Here is a 23,310-nt window from a genome sequence, read left to right as displayed (position 1 = left end):
AATCATGCTGGTTCTAAACGTGTCATCTTTGGGCAAAGACTTAACTGACAGGTCCCCGTCACAAAACTCTTCATTAAAAACGCTCAGTCAAGATGCCCCAGGATTCAACCTAGATTCGACACAGTATTCAAATAAAATGTTATTTGTCACGTGCTTTCGAACACAACCTTACTGTAAAACGCTTACTTATAAAGCCCTTAACAATTCAGTTCAAGAAATGGGAGTTATGAAATAAATATTTATGCTTAGTTATGTGAAATCCATAGATTAGGGCCTAATACATTTATTTCAATTGACTGATTTCCTTATGTGATCTGTAACTCAGTAAAATCTTTGCAGCTGTTGCATTTCTATTTAGGTCTTTCTTTCATTGATCCCTATAATTCTGCACTCGTTCGCTCAATGGATTCTAGTGAGTCTGTTGACTAAATTCTAATTGAAAAAGGTACACCTTATTTAAAAAGGGATGACTTAAGATCAATTTAATGAAAACTCAAAGAGGAAATCCATTGGCCAGCAAGTGGGAGGGTTTTCAGCGTGCGCATGGGAACCACGCCTGCAAAGCCCATTACCCACCTGCATCAAGTAAGTCTGAATACCAACTGAGAAGTGTGTAGGAAAGACGTACATTCCCTAAGTGGAGAACATTTGGTATCGCAAAACAGTTTTTAGCCGTAAAGTTGTTTGGGTGCATGTAGGATGAAGGAACAACTTAAAAACCTTCACAGAATGTCTGCATACACTTGCACCTCTAAAATAAGCATTGACAAGGCGGGTTCACACCCTCAACACAGCATAAAAACCCAAGTTGACTCATTCCCAAAGTGAACACACAAACTGAAACGGCTCCTGAGACAAGACCATAGAGACTTAGCAGTTATCCGTTTCAACAGGTTTACATTTGCCGTTTATTTTGTAAGAAAAGATGGGAGAACAAAAAGAACAGAAGTCATATACTGTCTATAAAGATCCAAAAACACGCTACTACTCCACTCAGTAACATAGCACACACCAGTACGAGCTGCAAAGTCGTTATGTTTTGATGTAAAATAATTGAAGCATTTTTTTAAATAATAATAGTCCAGAGAGTTGTATTACAAATGCATCTACTGTCCTGCATTCAAGACGAAACGTGATCGTTTAAGACCGATCTAATTCCAACCTCTATGGCTGGCTGTGTTTACACAGGCAGCCCAGTTCTGATATTTATTTCACTAAATCCGGCTTTTGAACAATTAGTTCAGCTCTGAAAAAGATCTGTTGTGATTGGTCAAAAAAATTAGTGAGAGGCCTCCCGAGTGGCGCAGTGGTCTAAGCCTCGGCATCGCTGTGCTAAGCTGTGCCACTAGAGATTCTGGGTTCGAGTCCAGGCTCTGTCGCAGCCGGCCGCGACCGGGAGACCCATGGGACGGCGCACAGTTGGCCCAGCGTCGTCCAGGTTAGGGGAGGGTTTGGCCGGCAGGGATGTCCTCGTCCCATCGAGCATTAGAGACTCCAGTGGCGGGCCGGGCGCAGTACACACTGACACGGTCACCAGGTGTAGTGTTTCCTCCAACACATTGGTGTGGCTGGCTTTCCAGGTTAAGTGGGCATTGTGTCAAGAAGCAGTGCGGCTTGGTTGGGTTGTTTTCGGAGGACACGCGGCTCTCGAACTTCACCTCTCCCGAGTCCATACGGGAGTTGCAGCGATGGGAGTTGCAGCAAAAAAATAAATACAAATAAAACAGACAAATTAGTGGAAAAAAGATCAGAATTGGGGTGCCTGTCTAAACCCAGCCTCAATGTGTTGAACATTGTCTTAGCAGTATGTTGATAATGAAAGAATGTGTGAGACTAGGGGCTAGAAATCAAGTTGTTCTGAAGGTATTGTGATGGAGCCGTGCCTGGCCTTGTTTAGGATGGGCAGAGGGCACATTTTCTACATTGTCTGGGGGGCAGGCTACGAAGTCGGCTAGCATGGACGCCATCGCTTCTTCATCAAACAGAGAGAGAGTGTGGGTTGTTAACTTTTGTTGGCCAATTCTGTGGCAGAGGAAATGCACAACGGTCATTAACCAACATAATTTGTATATCTGCAAGTATTCCCCCTAAGCCATGTCCATGTAACACATGGGAAATGTGTGGGTTGTACAGTACAAAAAGCCTGAGTGGGATAATGGTTATATGGACACATTTTGAACAGTGTGTTTGAGTCTCTCTCTTCTCTGTTTCTGTCCTGTTCCTTCCTCCTCTCTCTTTCTCTTCATCCCTCTCCTTCTTTCTCTCGTTCAGGCCCCTCTCCCTTGGAGCTGTTGATGACCTCATATCCTGGCCGGTATTGTCGCCGCCCTGTTTGGATATTTCTCCCTCCTGATTGGATGGCTGATCGTCACCGTCCACCGCCACTTCCGGTGCAGGCTCCGCCCACTGTTGGTGTTGAGCAGCAGGACCGTCTTCAGAAGAGGACGTTCCCTCCGGCCGATTTCCTGCCTTCTGCTCCCATGACCTCACTTTCTGCCCCTGCCTGGCCCCTTCCTCATCTAGCTCTGCCTGAGCTAGCTCTCTCTCAGAGCTCCGCCCGTCACACACAGGATCTGAGGCATGGTCGGATCATTCATTCCTTCATTGGCATCCTCGTCTCTCTCTCTCTCTCTTCCTCCAGCACTCCGATGCGCTCTACCTCCTGAGCCTTTATCCCCCCTTCCCCCTCGCTCTCCACTCGGAATCCTCCTATCCCTCCCTCCTCCGCCTACCCTCTGAGCACCTCTCCTTCCCCTCGTCCTCCCATCCCGCCTCTCCTCCCTTCTCCGTCCAACAGCCAAATCTCTCCCTCCCTCTTCAGCCTCATAATCATCAAGGTCTTCATCATCAAATATCCTCATCTGGGAAATCGCTCTCTTCCTCTTCCAGCTCATCCTCCTCTTCTTCATCAGAGCTGTTGATATTAATGACAGTGTGATCTTCATCAATGGATTAATGTTGCTGCTGTAGGGCTCTGCTGGACTGGGCTAACTGGTTCTGGTGAACCTGTAGAGTTCGAGAATTGTATTTAAAAGGAAGCAATACGTAGAAATAGAAAAAGCAATACGTAGAAATAGCTCTGCCATTTCCTGGTTTCTAAAATTCATATTTTTTTGGGCCTGATTTCATTTTGTGACAAAACAAGCTATGTGTAGTGTAGATAATCATTATACCATCCATACCTTTGTGAAATGTATTTTCAATAACCCAAAATATTGTATTTTCAGCTGGCGTACAAAATCAAAAGATAAAATGACACACAAGCGAAACTTAATGACAGGACATTTAAGTGAAAATTAAGTGATTTTTGTACCTGTATGGGGAGATCCAGTGCTGTAGGTTGACCTGATGCTGGAGGCTGGCCCTGGAGCAACATCTGCTGGAGCTGGGCTCCAGGCAGAGAGTCAGTCCCGACTCCTAACTCCACAGAGGGTTCTCCGAGTTGGGCCACACTGGTGGAGTTGAGAGGAGGAACCAGAGAGACTAGCGGAGCTGGAGGGAACAAGTTGACGGTGTAGTTTGGGGTGGAGGAGGGGAGGGTGAGGGAGGGAGGTAGAGGGAAGTTCGTTGGGAAGGGGGAGGGAGATGTCCCCACCCGGGTCGCCCCTTGGACAGGGCATGGGGAGTGTGACGCCACCTGGTGCTAAGGAAGACCCGGGAAGAGTGGCCGCAGCGCTGGTGCCATCTTGGCTTTCCAACATCAGCATCCTCTCTGTGGCACGATGACCACGCTATCGTCCGAATCGCTCTCTAGCGAAGTCTCCACATCCGATGCCTCTTCTTTGTCGTACAGGATGAAAACGGGTCTCTGGCCGCCGGAGAGCCCTGGAAGAACCAGAGGTAGGTGGTTGTCCAGGGAGCTGGGGAAGGGAGGTCCAGGGGCGGGCCCCCCTAGGAGGTTGGATGCCTGGGGGGGTTTGAGGGTGAGGGGGAAATAGAGGGAGAGGGTGCGCGGATGGAGGAGGGAGTTGCATATGGTCAGGGCCTCTGTACAGAAGGATGATACCTGGAGAAAGATGGGGATAAAGAGAAACAGATTCAGGAAGCAAATGTATTCCAAAAAGGTTGCTTGCCAGTCCAGTACATATCACTAAGGATACAAATTTGCCTGAGCTAACCAAAAGCAGAAAACAGCACACATGGAAAACACTCCTACGCTATAAACAAATCTTCCCAGAATATTACACCTCTCTAAACCAGTCTAAATAGTCCTCAACAGCACGAGGGTAAAATGACACCACTGAACACACTCAGGTGTTAGTCCAGTAGCTTTATCACCTGAGCTTCAGCTAAGAGACAATGACTGAAATGCATGTAATTACGGTTGCATCCTTCACACGCTTCAGAACAAACTGCACAATCAACTCTAGAAAATGAATCCACTGTTGTAAATGCTTTCATTGGACATGCTCATAAGGTTACAATATAAGGGTGGCTACTTTGAACAATCTCAAATAGAAAATATATTTGGATTTGTTTAACATTTTTTTGGTTGCATGATTCCATATGTGTTATTTCATCAGTTTTGATGTCTTCACTATTATTCTGCAATGTAGAAAATAGTCAAAATAAAGAAACACCCTGGAATGAGTAGGTGTGTCCAAACTTTTGACTGGTACTGCACACACACAAACACACAGTGCCGTTGAAATTGTTCCATGTTGCGTTTATATTTTTGTTCAGTATGCAGTAGATATATCAAATAGGGGGGGTGAGGCTATGGGGGGTTTATAAATAAGTATCAACCAGTGGGTCTTGCGACGTATACAAAGATGACCAGTTTACAGAGGAGTATGGAGGGCAATGATATGTCTTATGAGGCACATTGGTGGCAAATCTGATGGCCGAATGGTAAAGAACATCTAGCCGCTCGAGAGCACCCTTACCTGCCGATCTATGAATTATGTCTCCGTAATCTAGCATGGGTAGGATGGTCATCTGAATCAGGGTTAGTTTGGCAGTTGGGGTGAAAGAGGAGCGATTACGATAGAGGAAACCAAGTCTAGATTTAACATTAGCCTGCAGCTTTGATATGTGCTGAGAGAAGGACAGTGCCATACTCCCAAGTACTTGTATGCAGTGACTACCTCAAGCTCTAAACCCTCAGATATAGTAATCACACCTGTGGGAAGAGGGGAATTCTTCTTACCAAACTACATGACCTGTGTTTTTGGAGGTGTTCAGAACAAGGTTAAGGGTAGAAAAAGCTTGTTGGACACTAAGAAAGCTTTGTTTTAGAGCATTTAACACAAAATCCAGGGAGGGGCCAGCTGAGTAAAAGACTATAATCTGCAAATAAATGGATGAGAGAGCTTTCTACTGCCTGAGCTATGTTGTTGATGTAAATTAAGAAGAGTGTGGGGCCTAGGATTGACCCTTGGGGTACTCCCTTGGTGACAGGCAGTGGCTAAGACAGCAGATTTTCTGACTTTATACACTGCACTCTTAGCAAACCAGGCCAAAGACCCCTCAGAGACACCAATATTTCTTAGCCGGCCCACAAGAATGGAATGGTCTACCGTATCAAAAGCTGTGGCCAAGTCAATAAAAATAGAAGCACAATATTGCTTAGAATCAAGGACAATGGTGACATCATTGAGGACCGTTAAGGTTGCAGTGACACATCCATAACCTGAGCGGAAACCAGATTGCATACCAGAGACATCAAGAAAGCCAGTCAGTTGATTATTGACAAGTTTTTCCAACACTTTTGATAAACAGGGCAAAATAGAAATAGGCCTATAACAGTTAGGATCAGCTTGATCACCCCCTTAAATAAAGGAAGGACTGTGGCTGCCTTCCAAGCAATGGGAACCTCCCCAGAAAGGAGAAACAGGTTAAAAAGGTTGGCGATGATAGGGGCAGCAACCTTAAATAAGGGTCTAAACCATCTGACCCAGATGTTTTTTTGGGGTCAAGTTTAAGAAGCTCCGTTAGCACCTCGGACTCAGTAACTGCCTGCAGGGAGAAACTTTGTAGCGGGGAAGGGGAAAAACAGGGAGAAGCATCGGGGATAGTCGCATTAGAAGGAGTGGTAGCTGAGGAAAAGTTGGACGGACAAGGAGGCATAGCTGAGTCAAATAGGAATTGTGACTTAATGAAGTGGTGATCTGCCTCTGTGTCCCAGATGTCATGAATATTAGGAATACTGAGGCCTTTGTTCCTCCAGGCTCTCTCTATCTCAGTGACACCCCCCACATCTTATCTATGGAATGCCAGCTGTAGGTTTTTACCTAGCCATCACTTAGTTGCCAGCCCCAGTTTAAAAAACTCCACTCAGTTCACTCAGAATGAAGGAAACAAATGTCTTACTGCAGTATTAGTTATGTCAATAATTGTTAACTATTCATCTCAAACAAATAAGGTGAATACATAATTTTCCCCTCACACGCTACAAGCTTGGCACACCTGTATTTTGAGAGTTTCTCCCATTCCTCCCTAAAGATCCTCTCAAGCTCTGTCAGTGTGGATGGGGAGAGTCGCTGCACAGCTATTTTCAGGTCTCTCCAGAAATATTAGATCAGGTTCAAGTCCGGGCCACTCAAGAACATTCAGAGACTTGTCCCGAAGCCACTCCTGCGTTGTCTTGGCTGTGTGCTTAGGGACGTTATCCAGTTGGAAGGTGAAACCCAGTCTGAGGTCCTGAGCAGGTTTTCATCAAGGATCTCTGTACTTTGCTCTGTTCATCTTTGCCTCGTTCCTGACTAGTCTCCCAGTGCCCGCCACCGAAAAACATCCCTCAGCATTTTGCTGCCACCACCATGCTTCACCGTAGGGATGGTGCCAGGTTTCCTCCAGACATGACACTTGGCATTCAGGCCATCAGACCAGATAATCTTGTTTCTCATGGTCTGAGTCTTTAGGTGCCTTTTGGCAAACTCCAAGCAGGAGTGGCTTCTGTCTGGCCATTCTACCATAAAGGCCTGATTGGTGGAGTGCTGCAGAGATGGTTGTCCTTCTGGATGGTTCTCCCATCTCCAAGAGGAACTCTAGAGCTCTGTCAGACTGACCATCGGGTTCTTGGTCACCTCCCTAACCAAGGCCCTTCTCCCCCCGATTGCTCAGTTTGGCAGGGAGGACAGCTCTAGGAAGAGTCTTGGTGGTTTCAAACTTCTTCCATTTAAGAATGATGGAGGCCACTGTATTCTTGAGGACCGTCAATGCTGCACACATTTTTTGGTACCCTTCCCCAGATCTGTGCCTCGACACAATCCTGTCTCGGAGCTCTACGGACAATTCCTTCGACCTCATGGCTTGGTTTTTTGCTCTGACATGCACAGTCAACTATGGGACCTTATAAATAAATTTGATTTGATTCTATATATAGCCCTTCGTGCATCAGCTGATATCTCAAAATGCTGTACAGAACTGTCATATAGACAGTTGTGTCTTTCCAAATCATGTCCAATCAATTGAATTTACCACAGGTGAACTCCAATCAAGTTGTAGAAACATCTCAAGTATGATCAATGGAAACAGTATGCACCTGAGCTCAATTTCGAGTCTCACAGCAAAGGGTCTGAATACTTAAGTAAATAAGTATTTCAGTTTTTATTTGCAAAAATTTCAACAAACGTGTTTCTGCTTTGTCATTGTGGGATATTGTGTGTTGATTGCTGAGGAATATTATTTTTTAAATCCATTTTAGAATAAGGCTGGTGGTCTGACTACTTTCCGAAGGCACTGTATAGATATCTCTGTGTGTGTTATATACGTGTGTTTGTGCATGTGTTGATTGTGTGCTTGCAGTGTATGAGTTGGTGAGTGTGTGTGTATGAGTTGGTGAGTGTGTGTATATGTTCTTATTTAAAGTGGAACGGAAGAGGCAGAATCATGTTTACTTGGTTGCTTAAACACAGACCACCAAACCAAAACACGACAGTGTGCTAGTCACAGCCCCCAAATAACCCTTTAGTCCCCCTCCCTGAGTGTGTGTGTGTGTATGTACTTTCAGGTTGCAGTCCCTCTGTGTGTAGGTCAGGTTCCTGCATGTGTGTGTGTGTGTGCGCGTGCATGCATGCATATTAGTGTGTGTGTGTGTGTCAGCCTGCGTGTGTGGTCCCTGTGGGTATATTACCCCCTACCTTCAGACTCCTATCCCTCCTCCCGGGGGGGGGAGGAAAGGAGCACACGCATAAAGAAACATGATCACAAACATGACAAAATATTGGCACCCTTGGTAAAGATGAGTAAAAAAAAGACTATTTTATGCATATACTGAACCATATTGTATGCTCCATAAAATGGAAAATTATATTATACTAATACAATTGCTCAGAGGAAGATTTTGTCAATATTTTCACACTCAAAAAGACACCGGTCAAAATTATTGGCACCCCTGTTTTCAATACTCCGGCACTGAGCCTTTTTCTAAAATGTTTTATGAGATTGGAGAATACATTGGGGGGGGGGGGGGATCTTAGACTATTCATCCATACAGAATCTTTCCAGATCCTTGATATCCTTTGTCTGCCTTCTTCAATTCAAACCACAGGTTTTCAATGGGGTTAAAGTCCGGAGACTAAAATGGCCATTGCAAAATGTTGATTTCGTGGTCAATTAACCATTTCTTTGTGGAATTTGCTGTTTGCTTGCGGTCAAGTTTCAGCTTCCTAGCAGAGGCAACTGGGTTTTTGGCTAAAATGTCCTGGTTTTGGGTAAAGTTCATAATGCTGTTGACCTTAACAAGGGCCCCAGGACCAGTAAAAGCAAAATTGGCCCATAATATCAGCGATCCACCACCACCATATTTTACAGCAGCTATGGGGTTCATCTCTGCTTCTCACAACTTATTTCAAACACCAAACCCACCACTGGTGTCCGTGGCCAAATAGTTTTCATTTTCATGTCATCTTACAAATATAGATGCTTGGACTTTGCTAAACGGCATTGGCAATTGGATCGGAACCGGTGCTATGGCCAGATGACAGCAAAATAGAGCTCTTTGGCCGCACACACCAGTAGTAGGTTTGGCGTTGAAAGCAGGATGTAATAAGCAGAGAACAACCCCATACCTACTGTAAAATATGGTGGAGATCTTTGATATAATAATTTTGAAACCTTATCTTTTAAGATCAATTTTTATTACTTGTTAAACAAAATATGGGGTTCAATTGTATCAGTATAAAATCATTTCCCAAACAAATTAGCATACAATATAGCTCAGTACTTGTATTATTTATTCAATACAGTCTTTTTTTTTGCTCGTCTTTATCAAGGGTTCCAATAATGTCATTCATGGCTATATTACAGGGAAGGTAATACAACACACATATGAGACACACACAACTGACCTTGTGTATATCCTCCTTCAGTAGAGATCCACTGGTCAGTATGACTTGTCTCAATGCTGCAAAGAGAGAGACAGTCATATTGCTGTATTACTATACTCATCACAGCTCGTCAAGATATCATTGACCTGTGATTGATTGTAAATGCTAAAAATACACTATGAAAGGGATTGGTCATTCATTGGCAACATGACTGGAAAATGTATACATTTGTTTTGCTTACACACATCTCCAATAATCAACAAATGTCAGCACACTAGATAAACCCCCTCACCTCTGAGTGCAGACAGGCAGGTGTCCTGATTGGCCAGCAAGTCTCCTTTCCTCTGTCACTCACAGGCAATCCAGGCTTCTGGATTTTAGAGCAGGGCTTTTTGAAAACCAGATCACGGAGCTGAGGAAAGCTGGTGGGCTAGAGAGGAGGAGGAAAAAGAGAGGAGAGGGGGATGGTGTTAGACTTAAGTGGAGCGTGAGTAAATATTGTGCAATGGCACCCTATTCCCTATGTAGTGCACTACTATTGACCAACATTTTTTGACCAGAAATAGTGCACTACATAGCCATAGTAGTGACCATCCTAAGCTTCTCATTGGCAATATACCAATCAGATCCTCTTACCCTAACAGAGTCCACCAAGGGTGTGTTGTCACCCAGCAGGTGGGCCAGTAGGAGCTTGGAGTGGGTGGGGCTTCCCTGCAAGACACTAGCTGAGGCTCCTCCCACTCTTACCCAGAGTTCTAAGGTACGGTACAAGGACATTTGTAGTACATTTGGATAGAAAACACTGAAGTTTCTAAAACTGTTTGAATGATGTCTGTGAGTATAACAGAACTCATGTCAGGCAAAAACCAGCCCCCATTGAAGATACAGGGTGATATTAGTTATGTTTCACTTCCCAAGGCTTCCACTAGATGTCAACAGTATTTAGAACCTGTTTTGAGGATTCTACTCTAAAGGATGGTCTCATAAGAGATCTTTGAGTGAGTGGTCTGGCAGAGTGCCACAGCCTCGGTCTGGCGCGCTCACGTGAAAGGTAGCTACATTCCACTTCATTTGTACAGACAAAGGAATTGTCCGGTTGGAACATTAATGAAGTTTTATGTTAAAAACATCCTAAAGATTGATTCCATACTTAGGCTGGCATGTTTCTACGGGCAGTAACGGAATTTTTTTAACTTTTCGTCCGACGTTCGGCGCGACCAGAACGCTTTTTTGGATTTGTTTACCAAACGCCCTAACAAAAGAAGATATTTGGACATAACTGATGGACATTATCGATTCCTGGGAGTGCATTCTGATGAAGATCATCAAAGTTAAGTGAATATTTAAAATGCTATTTCTGAGTAATGTTGACTACCCAATATGGAGGGTATCTTTTTGGCTGCTTTGTTGTCTAAAGGCTGTACTCAGATTATTGCATGGTTTGCTGTCTCCGTAAAGTTTTTTTTTTAAATCTGACACAGCAGTTGCATTAAGGAGAGGTTTATCTAAAGTCCCATATATAATAGTCGTATCTTTATCAATGTTTATTATGAGTATTTCTGTAAATTGATGTGGCTCTCTGCAATATCACCGCATGTTTTAGAACTACTGAACGTAACGCGCCAATGTAAACTCAGATTGTTTTTTATATAATTATGAACTTTATCAAACAAATCATACATGTATTGTGTAACATGAAGTCCTATGAGTGTCATCTGATGAAGATCATCAAAGGTTAGTGATTAATTTGACCTCTATTTGTGCTTTTTGTGACTCCTCTCTTTGGCTGGAAAAAAATGTCTGTTTTTCTGTGGCTTGGTGGTGACCTAACATAATCGTTTGTGGTGCTTTCGCTGTAAATTCTTTTTGAAATCAGACACTGTGGCTGGATTAACGAAAATTTTATCTTTAAAATTATGTAAAATACTTGTATGCTCGAGGAATTGTAATTATGAGATTTTAGTTGTTTTGAATTTGGCGCCCTGCACTTTCACTGGCTGTTGCGGGGGGGGGGGGTCCTCCTGTGGTTTGTATGTATGCGTAGCGTGCAGGGTGTTTGTGTGTGTGTGTGTGAGATACCTGAATGCTCTCTGTTGTCCCAGGCTGGTTTCAGGTAGAGGGGTCCAGGCAGACAGGGTCTGAGAGAACAGTATCTGTAGCACACTGGAATACTGCACCAACCCACTGCCTAAACTGAGATAGGAAAGAAGAATTAAAGTCCATCAGTCCACTAATTAATAAAACACCCATTGCATTTAGATGTTTTTTTCAAGCCACAGCACTTGCGTAGCCTGATCCCAGATCTGTTTGTGCAGGTCATGCCAACTCCTTGTCCCTCATTGTTTGACTAGACAATGACAGCAATGGAGTTGGCATGAGCGCACAAACAGATCTGGGACCAGGCTAGCACTTGGGTTGCCTTCAGTAGGTACTTACACTGTGATGAGAGAGCGTGCAGCACCCGCAGAGTATCTTTGTGTATGGCAGGCAAAACCAGCAGCCTCACACACCCATCACTTGTTACATTATGTTGATAAAGAGAGCCATGTTAACGATACACCAAGACTCCCGTGTACCTAACCTTACTGCATTTTTGGTGGTTGAATGTTTATTACATTTTTTGGGGGGGGGTTGACAAAACAGTGGTGTGAGAAAGAAAGAGAGAGAGAGGGGGGGCACTAACCATGCTCTTGGAGCTGACCGCCAGGGCGTGACAGACCAGGTTGAGCACCTGCTGTACAGGTAGACGCACTGCAGAGGCCGGGTCCACACTGAGTGAGTGAGTGAGTGAGCGAGAGAGAGAGCGAGAGACAGACATGAACAATTGTAATTTGGGTAGTTAGTAAAAGTTTCCAATGTGTGTGTGTGTGGACCTACCGGAGTGTGTGTTTGAGAGCCAGGCAGGCAGTTCTGTGTCTGTGTTGTAACTGCAGCAGGAGGAGGGGGTCTGTGTTATCCAGAGGAGAGTAGGGCAGCTCTACACCTGGCCCTTCATACTGCACTGTTCTTCTGAAACACAAGGGGGCAGAACAAACAGTAGGGAAAGAGGCATGACTCACTAGACTAGATAATAGGGATGGGAATCGTTCCTTTCAAGCACGATCTAGATACACGGGCTCTGATATGGATACTTTTAGTTTGAAACGTTTCAGTTTGATTTGGGGAACAACTCGATACGATTTGAGGCACTAACATTTGTTGCACATTCATTTTCCGTTCTAAATTCAAACCCTTTACCGATGGTGCTATAGCCTGACGACTCACACTAAATTCTCACGCTGCTCTGTTGTTCGCTACCGACTTTAGTCCGAGACTGTCATCATTTAAGTTGATCGTGGTGACTAGGGCACGTGGGGCTTTGTACAAAAAGTCCTCAGCGATTTGATCGTCTCTAACCAATCAGAGTATCAAATTCAAAGACTAATTTTCAAACCGCTGCTCTGGCCCAACCCATTGGCTTCTAAACCAATCAGACGGCACGAATGTGTTCAAATTTGGTGAAGGGTTGGGGAGGTATTCATTGCGGAGGAGAAACTAATGCCCGTGGGCGTGGCGTAGCATTTGACTGGAGCATGGAGTCTGGGTTGCCAGGAAACGGAAGCTAAGGACCTGAGCATCCAGATTAGGGGGGGGGGGGTTTATCTGAACTCCCCATCACTTACTGTTTAACTTGCCATTTTAACAGATGCTTTTTTTATAATAATGATTCAATATTTATAGCCAATTAATATAAAACACAGCTTTGGATTTCACCCCCGTCTCAAAAACAAAATGGTGAAGCTCGCAAAAAAATTATTGCTGCACTTGTTATGAAATTACAAATTTAACCTGTTTCTGTAAAAATGACCAAATGCAATGACTGTTTAAAGCAAAACTACCAAAACTATTTCTTATGGTCAAACCTGGCAATCGAAAAGACCCAATCAGCAGTTAGATGTGCAAATCAGCAAGATGTAAGTTGTGTCCACTCCGGTAGCCTACAACTCCACAGGTAAAACACCATTTTCTACAACGCATTTAGTAACAATAACCCAGCAAATTAAAACGGTTGTCACCCAACTAATAAAGCCTATGATTTGACATTGCAAAAGCCATTTTACAAGCATTGGAATGCTGAAGTTGCCATGCAGGAGTTTGAATATAAGATCAGTGGTAGAGATGCACGATATATCAGTAAGCATATCGGAATCGGCCAACCTTATCTAAAAATGCCAACAAAAGCAGAAAAATACTAAGCGCAAACTTCCAACAACTAAACAAGTTCAAGTCGTGCAGTCATTTGAAAGAGTAAGAAAGTTTCAGCGAGACAACTCAAAGGTGAAATCCATTAATGCCAAGATAATGGAATTCATTGCACTTGACAATCAACCACTCTCTGTCCTGGATGAAGTTGGCCTTCGTCGACTGGTCAAACACCTCGAGCCCCGGTACACACTACCAAGTAAGCGCTATTTTTAGATGTTGCCCTACCAGAGTTACACAGTATTGTTGAAACGCACATCCATGAGCTACGTTCTATGGGCGTCACTGCTATTAGCTTCACGACTGAGATTTGGACCAGCGAAGTCAGCCACATGGGCATGCTGAGTCTGACAGCACCGTGGGTCGACGAGGATTTCGTACTGAGGAAAGCCGTATTGCATGCTCAAGAATGTGCTGGTTCACATACCGCTGCTGCCATTTCAATGGTATTTGAGAACATGTTTGAAACATGAACACATTCCTAGTTCCATTCGAACAACTGACTCGAGAAATAAGCTAATAAACCACGTCTGCAGCAGACGTAATACCCTCTGTCATGGCATTGAAACGCCTGCTCAACAAAACACAGACCGTGGGGTTAAGACTTGCAAAAGTATTCCACAAGAGGCTGTGAACAAGCGGTTCGGTGGCATACTCTGAGTCGCCACCATGCTCGGTACCCAGCATCATGCTCGGTACCCAGCATCATGCTCGGTGCCCAGCATCATGCTCGGTGCCCAGCATCATGCTCGGTGCCCAGCATCATGCTCGGTGCCCAGCATCATGCTCGGTGCCCAGCATCATGCTCGGTGCCCAGCATCATGCTCGGTGCCCAGCATCATGCTCGGTGCTAGGTACCGCTACGTCGATGGAGACAAGAAACAGGGTTTACTTGAAATGTTAGACACAGCTGGACAAGACGGAAACGGACAGTGACAGTGCACACCGAGGATGAGAGGCCACGGACAGACCGAGCTGAAACTTCACTGCTTGACATGTATGATGGAATCCTGGTTGAGACTGAACTAATCTGGAGTATTTCTCCTGTCTTATCTGGTGTCCTGTGTGAATTTACAGTTGGAGTTGGAAGTTTACATACACTTAGGTTGGAGTCATTAAAACTTTTTTTCAACCACTCCACAAATGTCTTGTTAATTAACAAACGATAGTTTTGGCAAGTCGGTTAGGACATCTACTTTGTACATGACAAGTCATTTTCCCAACAATTGTTTACAGACAGATTATTTCACTTAAAACTCACTGTATCACAATTCCAGTGGGTCAGAAGTTTACATACACTACGTTGACTGTGCCTTTAAACAGTTTGGAAATTCCAGAAAATGTTGTCATGGCTTTAGAAGCTTTTGAGTCAATTGGAGGTGTTCCTGTGGATGCATTTCAAGCCCTACCTTCAAACTCAGTGCCTCTTCGCTTGACATCATGGGAAAATCAAAAGAAATCTGCCAAGACCTCAGAAAAATATTGTAGACCTCCACAAGTCTGGTTCATCGTTGGGAGCAATTTCCAAATGTCTGAAGGTACCACGTTCATCTGTACAAACAGTACGCAAGTATAAACACCATGTGACGCAGCCGTCATAACGCTCAGGAAGGAGACGTGTTCTGTCTCCTAGAGATTAACTTACTTTGGTGCGAAAAGGGCAAATCAATCCCAGAACAGCAGCAAAGGACCTTGTGAACCGAGGTTTACCTCCACTGTATTCACATCCTACCATACCTTTGTCTGTACATTATACCTTGATGCTATTTTATCGCCCCCAGAAACCTCCTTTTACTCTCTGTTCCAGACGCTCTAGACGACCAATTCTTATTGCTTTTAGCCGCAGCCTTATTCTACTCCTCCTCTGTTCCTCTGCCAATGTAGAGATGAATCCAGGCCCTGCAGTGCCTAGCTCCACTCCTATTCCCCAGGCGCTCTCTTTTGACGACTTCTGTAACCGTAATAGCCTTGGTTTCATGCATGTTAACATTAGAAGCCTCCTCCCTAAGTTTGTTCTATTCACTACTTTAGCACATTCTGCCAACCCGGATGTTCTAGCTGTGTCTGAATCCTGGCTCAGGAAGACCACCAAAAATTCTGAAATTTTAATTCCAAACTACAACATTTTCAGACAAGATAGAACTGCCAAAGGGGGCGGTGTTGCAATCTACTGCAAAGATAACCTGCAGAGTTCTGTCCTACTGTCCAGGTCTGCACCCAAACAATTTGAACTTCTACTTTTAAAAATCCACCTCTCTAAAAACAAGTCTCTCACCGTTGCCGCCTGCTATAGACCACCCTCTGCCCCCAGCTGTGCTCTGGACACCATATGTGAACTGATTGCCCCCCATCTATCTTCAGAGCTCGTGCTGCTAGGCAACCTAAACTGGAACATGCTTAACACCCAAGCCATCCTACAATCTAAACTTGATGCCCTCAATCTCACACAAATTATCAATGTACCTACCAGGTATCATATCATCCTAACCAACTTGCCCTCTAAATACACCTCTGCTGTCTTCAACCAAGATCTCAGCGATCACTGCCTCATTGCCTGCATCCGTAATGATCAGCGGTCAAACGACCTTCACTCATCACTGCCAAAGGCTCCCTGAAACACTTCAGCGAACAGGCCTTTCTAATCGACCTGGCCGGGGTATCCTGGAAGGATATTGATCTCATCCCGTCAGTAGAGGATGCCTGGATATTTGTTTTTAAATGCCTTCCTAACCATCTTAAATAAACATGCCCCATTCAAGAAAGTTAGAACCAGGAACAGATATAGCCCTTGGTTCTCCCCAGACCTGACTGCACTTAACCAACACAAAAACATCCTATGGCGTTCTGCATTAGCATCGAACAGCCCCCGTGATATGCAGCTGTTCAGGGAAGCTAGAAACCATTATACTTTTTTATTTATTTCACCTTTATTTAACCAGGTAGGCTAGTTGAGAACAAGTTCTCATTTGCAACTGCGACCTGGCCAAAATAAAGCATAGCAGTGTGAACAGACAACACAGAGTTACACATGGAGTAAACAATAAACACGTCAATAACACAGTAGAAAAAAATTAGTCTATATACATTGTGTGCAAACGGCATGAGGTAGGCAAATAATTACAATTTTGCAGATTAACACTGGAGTGATAAATTATCAGATGGTTATGTACAGGTAGAGGTATTGGTGTGCAAAAGAACAGAAAAGTAAATAAATAAAAACAGTATGGGGATGAGGTAGGTAAAATTGAGTGGGCTATTTACAACTGCAGCGATTGGTTAGCTGCTCAGGCAGTTAGAAAAGCCAAGGCTAGCTTTTTCAAGCAGAAATTTGCTTCCTGCAACACTAACTCAAAAAAGTTCCGGGACACTGTAAAGTCCATGGAGAATAAGAACACCTCCTCCCAGCTTCCCACTGCACTGAAGATAGGAAACACTGTCACCACTGATAAATCCACCATAAATCCACCATAATTGAGAATTTCAATAAGCATTTTTCTACGGCTGGCCATGCTTTCCACCTTACTACTCCTACCCCGGTCAACAGCACTGCACCCCCCACAGCAACTCACCCAAGCCTTCCCCATTTCTCCTTCTCCCAAATCCGTTCAGCTGATGTTCTGAAAGAGCTGCAAAATCTGGACCCCTACAAATCAGCCAGGCTAGACAATTTGGACCCTTTCTTTCTAAAATTATCTGCCGAAATCGTTGCCACCTCTATTACTTGCCTGTTCAACCTCTCTTTTGTGTCGTCTGAGATTCCCAAAGATTGGAAAGCAGCTGTGGTCATCCCCCTCTTCAAAGGGGGGGGACACTCTTGACCCAAATTGCTACAGACCTATATCTATCCTACCATGCCTTTCTAAGGTCTTCGAAAGCCAAGTCAACAAACAGATTACCGACCATTTCAAATCTCACCATACCTTCTCTGCTATGCAATCTGGTTTCAGAGCTGGTCATGGTTGCACCTCAGCCACGCTCAAGGTCCTAAACGATATCTTAACCGCCATCGATAAGAAACATTACTGTGCAGCCGTATTCATTGATCTGGCCAAGGCTTTTGACTCTGTCAATCACCACATCCTCATCGGCAGACTCGACAGCCTTGGTTTCTCAAATGATTGCCTCGCCTGGTTCACCAACTACTTCTCTGATAGAGTTCAGTGTGTCAAATCGGAGGGTCTGCTGTCCGGACCTCTGGCAGTCTCTATGGGGGTGCCACAGGGTTCAATTCTTGGACCGACTCTCTTCTCTGTATACATCAATGAGGTCGCTCTTTCTGCTGGTGAGTCTCTGATCCACCTCTACACAGTCGACACCATTCTGTATACTTCTGGCCCTTCTTTGGACACTGTTAACAACCCTCCAGGCAAGCTTCAATGCCATACAACTCCCCTTCTGTGGCCTCCAATTGCTCTTAAATACAAGTAAAACTAAATGCATGGTCTTCAACCTATCACTACATGCACCTACCCGCCTGTCCAACATCACTACTCTGGACGGCTCTGATTTAGAATACGTGGACAACTACAAATACTTAGGTGTCTGGTTAGAATGTAAACTTTCCTTCCAGACCCATATCAAACATCTCCAATCCAAAGTTAAATCTAGAATTGGCTTCCTATTTCGCAACAAAGCATCCTTCACTCATGCTGCCAAACATACCCTTGTAAAACTGACCATCCTACCAATCCTCGACTTTGGCGATGTCATTTACAAAATAGCCTCCAATACCCTACTCAACAAATTGGATGCAGTCTATCACAGTGCAATCCTTTTGTCACCAAAGCCCCATATACTACCCACCATTGCGACCTGTACGCTCTTGTTGGCTGGTCCTCGCTTCATACTCGTCGCCAAACCCACTGGCTCCATGTCATCTACAAGACCCTGCTAAGTAAAGTCCCCCCTTATCTCAGCTCGCTGGTCACCATAGCATCTCCCACCTGTAGTACATGCTCCAGCAGGTATATCTCTCTAGTCACCCCCAAAACCAATTCTTTCTTTGGCCGCCTCTCCTTCCAATTCTCTGCTGCCAATGACTGGAACGAACTACAAAAATCTCTGAAACTGGAAACACTTATCTCCCTCACTAGCTTTAAGCACCAACTGTCAGAGCAGCTCACAGATTACTGCACCTGTACATAGCCCACCTATAATTTAGCCCAAACTACTACCTCTTTCCCTACTGTATTTAATTTATTTATTTTGCTCCTTTGCACCCCATTATTTTTTATTTATACTTTGCACATTCTTCCATTGCAAATCTACCATTCCAGTGTTTTACTTGCTATATTGTATTTACTTGGCCACCATGGCCTTTTTTTGCCTTTACCTCCCTTATCTCACCTCATTTGCTCACATCGTATATAGACTTGTTTATACTGTATTATTGACTGTATGTTTGTTTTACTCCATGTGTAACTCTGTGTCGTTGTATGTGTCGAACTGCTTTGCTTTATCTTGGCCAGGTCACAATTGTAAATGAGAACTTGTTCTCAACTTGCCTACCTGGTTAAATAAAGGTGAAAAAAAAATAGGCTAATTGGCATAATTTGTGTCAATCAGAAGCTTCTAAAGCCATGACATCATTTTCTGGAATTTTCCAAGCTGTTTAAAGGCACAGTCAACGTAGTGCATGTAAACTTCTGACCCACTGGAATTGTGATACAGTGAGTTATAAGTGAAATAATCTGTCTGTAAACAATTGTTGGAAAAATGACTTGTGTCATGCACAAAGTAGATGTCCAAACCGACTTGCCAAAACTATAGTTTGTGAACAAGAAATTTGTAGAGTGGTTGAAAAACAAGTTTTAATGACTCCAACCTAAGTGTATGTAAACTTCCGACTTCAACTGTACATGACTAAACCAAAGACTCCACTATGCCAGTAACCATTTCACTGTACTGTTTACACCTTCTGTACCCTGTGCATGTGACAAATAAGCTTAAGATTTTATTTGATATAGTGTGCATTTACCAGAGACAGGTAATGTGAAGAACATGACCTGCACCAAAATCACGTTATCTAGTCCTTGGCCTATATCCTAAAGTGAATTTTTGCTACTATTTTTTGCTACTACTTTTACCACATTTAGTCTTATATATATCCCATTTAGCAGACGCTTTTGTCCAAAGCGACTTACAAGTCGGCTGGGGCCACTACTTTTACATATGGGTAGCCCTAGCGGGAATCGAACCCATGACGCTTGGCGTTGCAAGCGCCATGCTCTACCGACTGAGCCACACAGTCTTGAAACCTTTGGTTGTTTACTACACTGTGAATCCTTAAAGAGTTGGGTGAGACTAAGGTTTAAGAGGGTGTGAACAATGCTGAATGGGTGTAGACAAAGAAGAGCTCTCCAGCAGGTGTACCAAAACATTCACAGGCCATTTTCTCTAAAGTGAGGTTTGAAAGTTTATCAACTTTCAAAAGCACAATTACTTTCCCATTGTTCCTCAACTGCAGTGTATGATATACCATTTTCTAGATCTACTTTTATCCAATGTAAAAAACACAATTTCACTACATAGGACCAAATCCAGGTGGTGAGTCACAAATAAACTGAAGACAAATCTCTTGTACTTTTGGGTTGGCACTGCCCATTTTGGCTAAGAAATAGGCACACAGTTTGTCCTGTTGAAGACAAATTGTCAGACAGAGATAAAACAACAACACAGTGTCTCCCAAATATGATGTACTAAAAGAGCATCCTATTTGTAATGTAGTTTATGAGTGTGTTGTAATGCTCACCCACAGGGAGCCACACGCTTGGGGATAGAAGGTCATACATGCAGTCATCCCCTCAATGGCAGCTAGGTGACACTAAAACATACACACACCATTACCGAATTCTGCTCTAGTATTCCTCAATAAAAAGTCCAACAGAGAATGAATCACTCGTGTTTCCTTTGCCACCTTTTTGCTTTAGGATCCTCCAGCTTACGTAGTTAACTACTACTGTATACAAGCAATTTCCCCAGCCCTAACTTACCTCAGACTTGAGGCCTAGCAGGGAGGTGAGGATCCCCAGGATAGAGTTGAGGCCCACCTCCCTGGCCAGCTCAGGTAGCTGGGAGGAATACTGGAGCAGGTCCTGGAGGACCCCCACCGCTAGCTGGACGGGAGGGGGTCCTGGGACTGGGGGGGAGAGAGGAAAAAAGGGTTTGAATTAGCTTAAGTCAATTTTTTAAATTTTTTTATAAGAAATGTCAAGAGATTTAACCCAGTTATTTCTGATGTCCCATTCCACATTTGATAAAGCAAATTCATAAAAATCTGTGCCTCTCTCTAGGCTATGCATTGTGTTGTACAGGTGTGCGTCTTCAAATCAAAGTTTATTTGTCACGTGTGCCGAATACAACAGGTGTAGGCTCTATCCAATAGTGCAAAAAAGGTATCAGGTGAACAATAGGTAAGTGAAGAAATAAAACAACAGTAAAAAGACAGGCTATATACAGTAGCGAGGCAAAAAAAGTAGCGAGGCTACATACAGACACCGGTTAGTCAGGCTGATTGAGGTAGTATGTACATGTAGATATGGTTAAAGTGACTATGCATATATCATGAACAGAGAGTAGTAGTAGCGTAAAAGAGGGGGTGGCGGGACACATTGTAGATAGCCCGGTTAGCCAATGTGCGGAAGCACTGGTTCCTCAGCCCAATTGAGGTAGTATGTACATGGATGTATAGTTAAAGTGACAATGCATTTTTGATAAACAGAGAGTAGCAGCAGCGTAAAGAAGCCTTTTTGAGAAGCCTTTTTGTCTTAGACTTGGCACTCTAGTACCGCTTGCCATGCGGTAGTAGAGTAAACAGTCTGACAATGTTTAGAGCCTTCCTCTGACACCGCCTGGTGTAGAGGTCCTGGAGGGCAGGTGAACTCTTCACGACTGTCTTGGTGTGTTTGGAACATTCTAGTTTGTTGTTGATGTGGACACCAATGAACTTGAAGCTCTCAACCTGCTCCACTACAGCCCCGTTGATGAGAATGGGGTGCGTGCTCGGTCTTCCGTTTCCTGTAGTCCACAACCATCTCCTTAGTCTTGGTTACGTTGAGGGATAGGTTGTTATTCTGGCACCCCCCGGCCAGGACTCTGACCTCCTCCCTATAGGCTGTCTCGTCGTTGTCGGTGATCAGGCCTACCGCTGTTGTGTCGTCTACAAACATAATGATGGTGTTGGTGTCGTGCCTGGCCATGCAGTCGTGGGTGAACAGGGAGTACAGGAGGGAACTGAGCACACACCCCTGGGGATCTCCAGTGTTGAGGATCAGCGTGGCACATGTGTTGTTACCTAATCTCACCACCTGGGGGCGGCCCATCAGGAAGTCCAGGATCCAGTGGCAGAGGGAGGTGTTTAGTCCCAGGATCCTTAGCTTAGTGATTGGCTTCGAGGGTACTATGGTGTTGAACGCTGAGCTGTAGTCAATGAATAGCATTCTCACGTAAGTGTTCCTTTTGTCCAGGTGGGAAAGGGCAGTGTAGAGTGCAATAGAGATTGCATCATCTGTGGATCTGTTGGGGCATTATGCAAATTGGAGTGGGTCTAGGGTTTCTGGGATAATGGTGTTGATGTGAGCCATTACCAGCCTTTCAAAAGCACTTCATGGCTACGGAAGTGAGTGCTACGGGTCTGTAGTCATTTAGGCAGGTTGCTTTTGTGTTCTTGGGCACAGGGACTATGGTGGTCTGCTTGAAACATGTTGCTATTACAGACTCAATCAGGGACATGTTGAAAATGTCAGTGAAGACACCTGCCAGTTGGTCAGCACATGCCCGGAGCATACGTCCTGGTAATCCGTCTGGCACCGCAGTCTTGTGTATCTTGGATTTGTTTCAGTAAATGTTTTGAACAGATGTGTCTCCGGTGTGTGTGTGTGTGCGCTTATTGTGATAGTCTACAAAAGCGCTTGACTTGGACTGAAATAGGTGCCGGTAGTTATATTTATGTGTAGGAGATCCACAATACTTTTGAGTTAATATTCTATAAGAAAAACAGGAGCTCAAGCTGTAGAACATTTCAGGTGCTCCGCCTGAGCTCCTGCCAAAGTTAAGCACGGGTCTACAGGTGTCTTCATACAGTGTCTTAGCTTCACACTGTGTCTTACCTGTATGACCTGTTGTAGGGACCGTAGCCATGAGAGACAGTGTTGTTGGAACACATCACTAGGACTGTCTTTGACCAGCACAGAGAAGACACAGCCCCTCGAACTTGGTTTTGCTGTTGCCGAGTTTGGCGTTGCTGAGTCCCACGAGACCACCGACAGCTCCAGTACTCTGAGGGATAAGAGCGAGGAGTGACAACCAGGCAATCAACACTGCTATACAAACTTTAGAAGCAAAACGACATTAGAGTTGGCTATGTAGCAAGATATAACACAATGGTATTCAGCAAGGGAAAAACAAAGACTAGCACGAGTCGATTGCATTGAGACAGCTCCCGAGTGGCGCAGCGGTCTAAGGCATCTCAGTGCTAGAGGCGTCACTACAGACACCCTGGTTCAAATCCAGGCTGTATCACAACCGGCCGCGATTGTGAGTTCTTAACTGACTTACTTAGTTAAATAAAGGTAAAACAAATAGAAAGCAGACGGGATGCCATGCGTGGCCAATTCCAAGAATAGCAAGCCAGTTTTACCTGTGTCGAGAACACGCCGTGCTCCCGGTAATTCGCTAAAAGTGCTGGTAAATATTCGGTCCGCTGCTCTTTCAGAACAGACACCAGACCCTCGGTAAAGCCGCATATTGGAGGGGACATGCATCCAATCCGCTGTCACAGCCATCTTCCCACTCCGCC

At 44.4% G+C, this 23,310-nt stretch overlaps 1 pseudogene; it reads right to left on the bottom strand.

Annotated features, from left to right (window-relative positions):
- Positions 1-883: 883 nt before the first annotated feature.
- On the bottom strand, positions 884-23,297 carry LOC135515453 (proline-, glutamic acid- and leucine-rich protein 1-like; annotated as a pseudogene).
- Positions 23,298-23,310: the final 13 nt, after the last annotated feature.

The sequence above is a fragment of the Oncorhynchus masou genome, chromosome 27 (assembly GCF_036934945.1).
Source record: "Oncorhynchus masou masou isolate Uvic2021 chromosome 27, UVic_Omas_1.1, whole genome shotgun sequence".
NCBI classification, from domain to species: Eukaryota; Metazoa; Chordata; class Actinopteri; order Salmoniformes; family Salmonidae; genus Oncorhynchus; species Oncorhynchus masou.
This window is presented reverse-complemented; position numbering and strand designations above follow the sequence as displayed.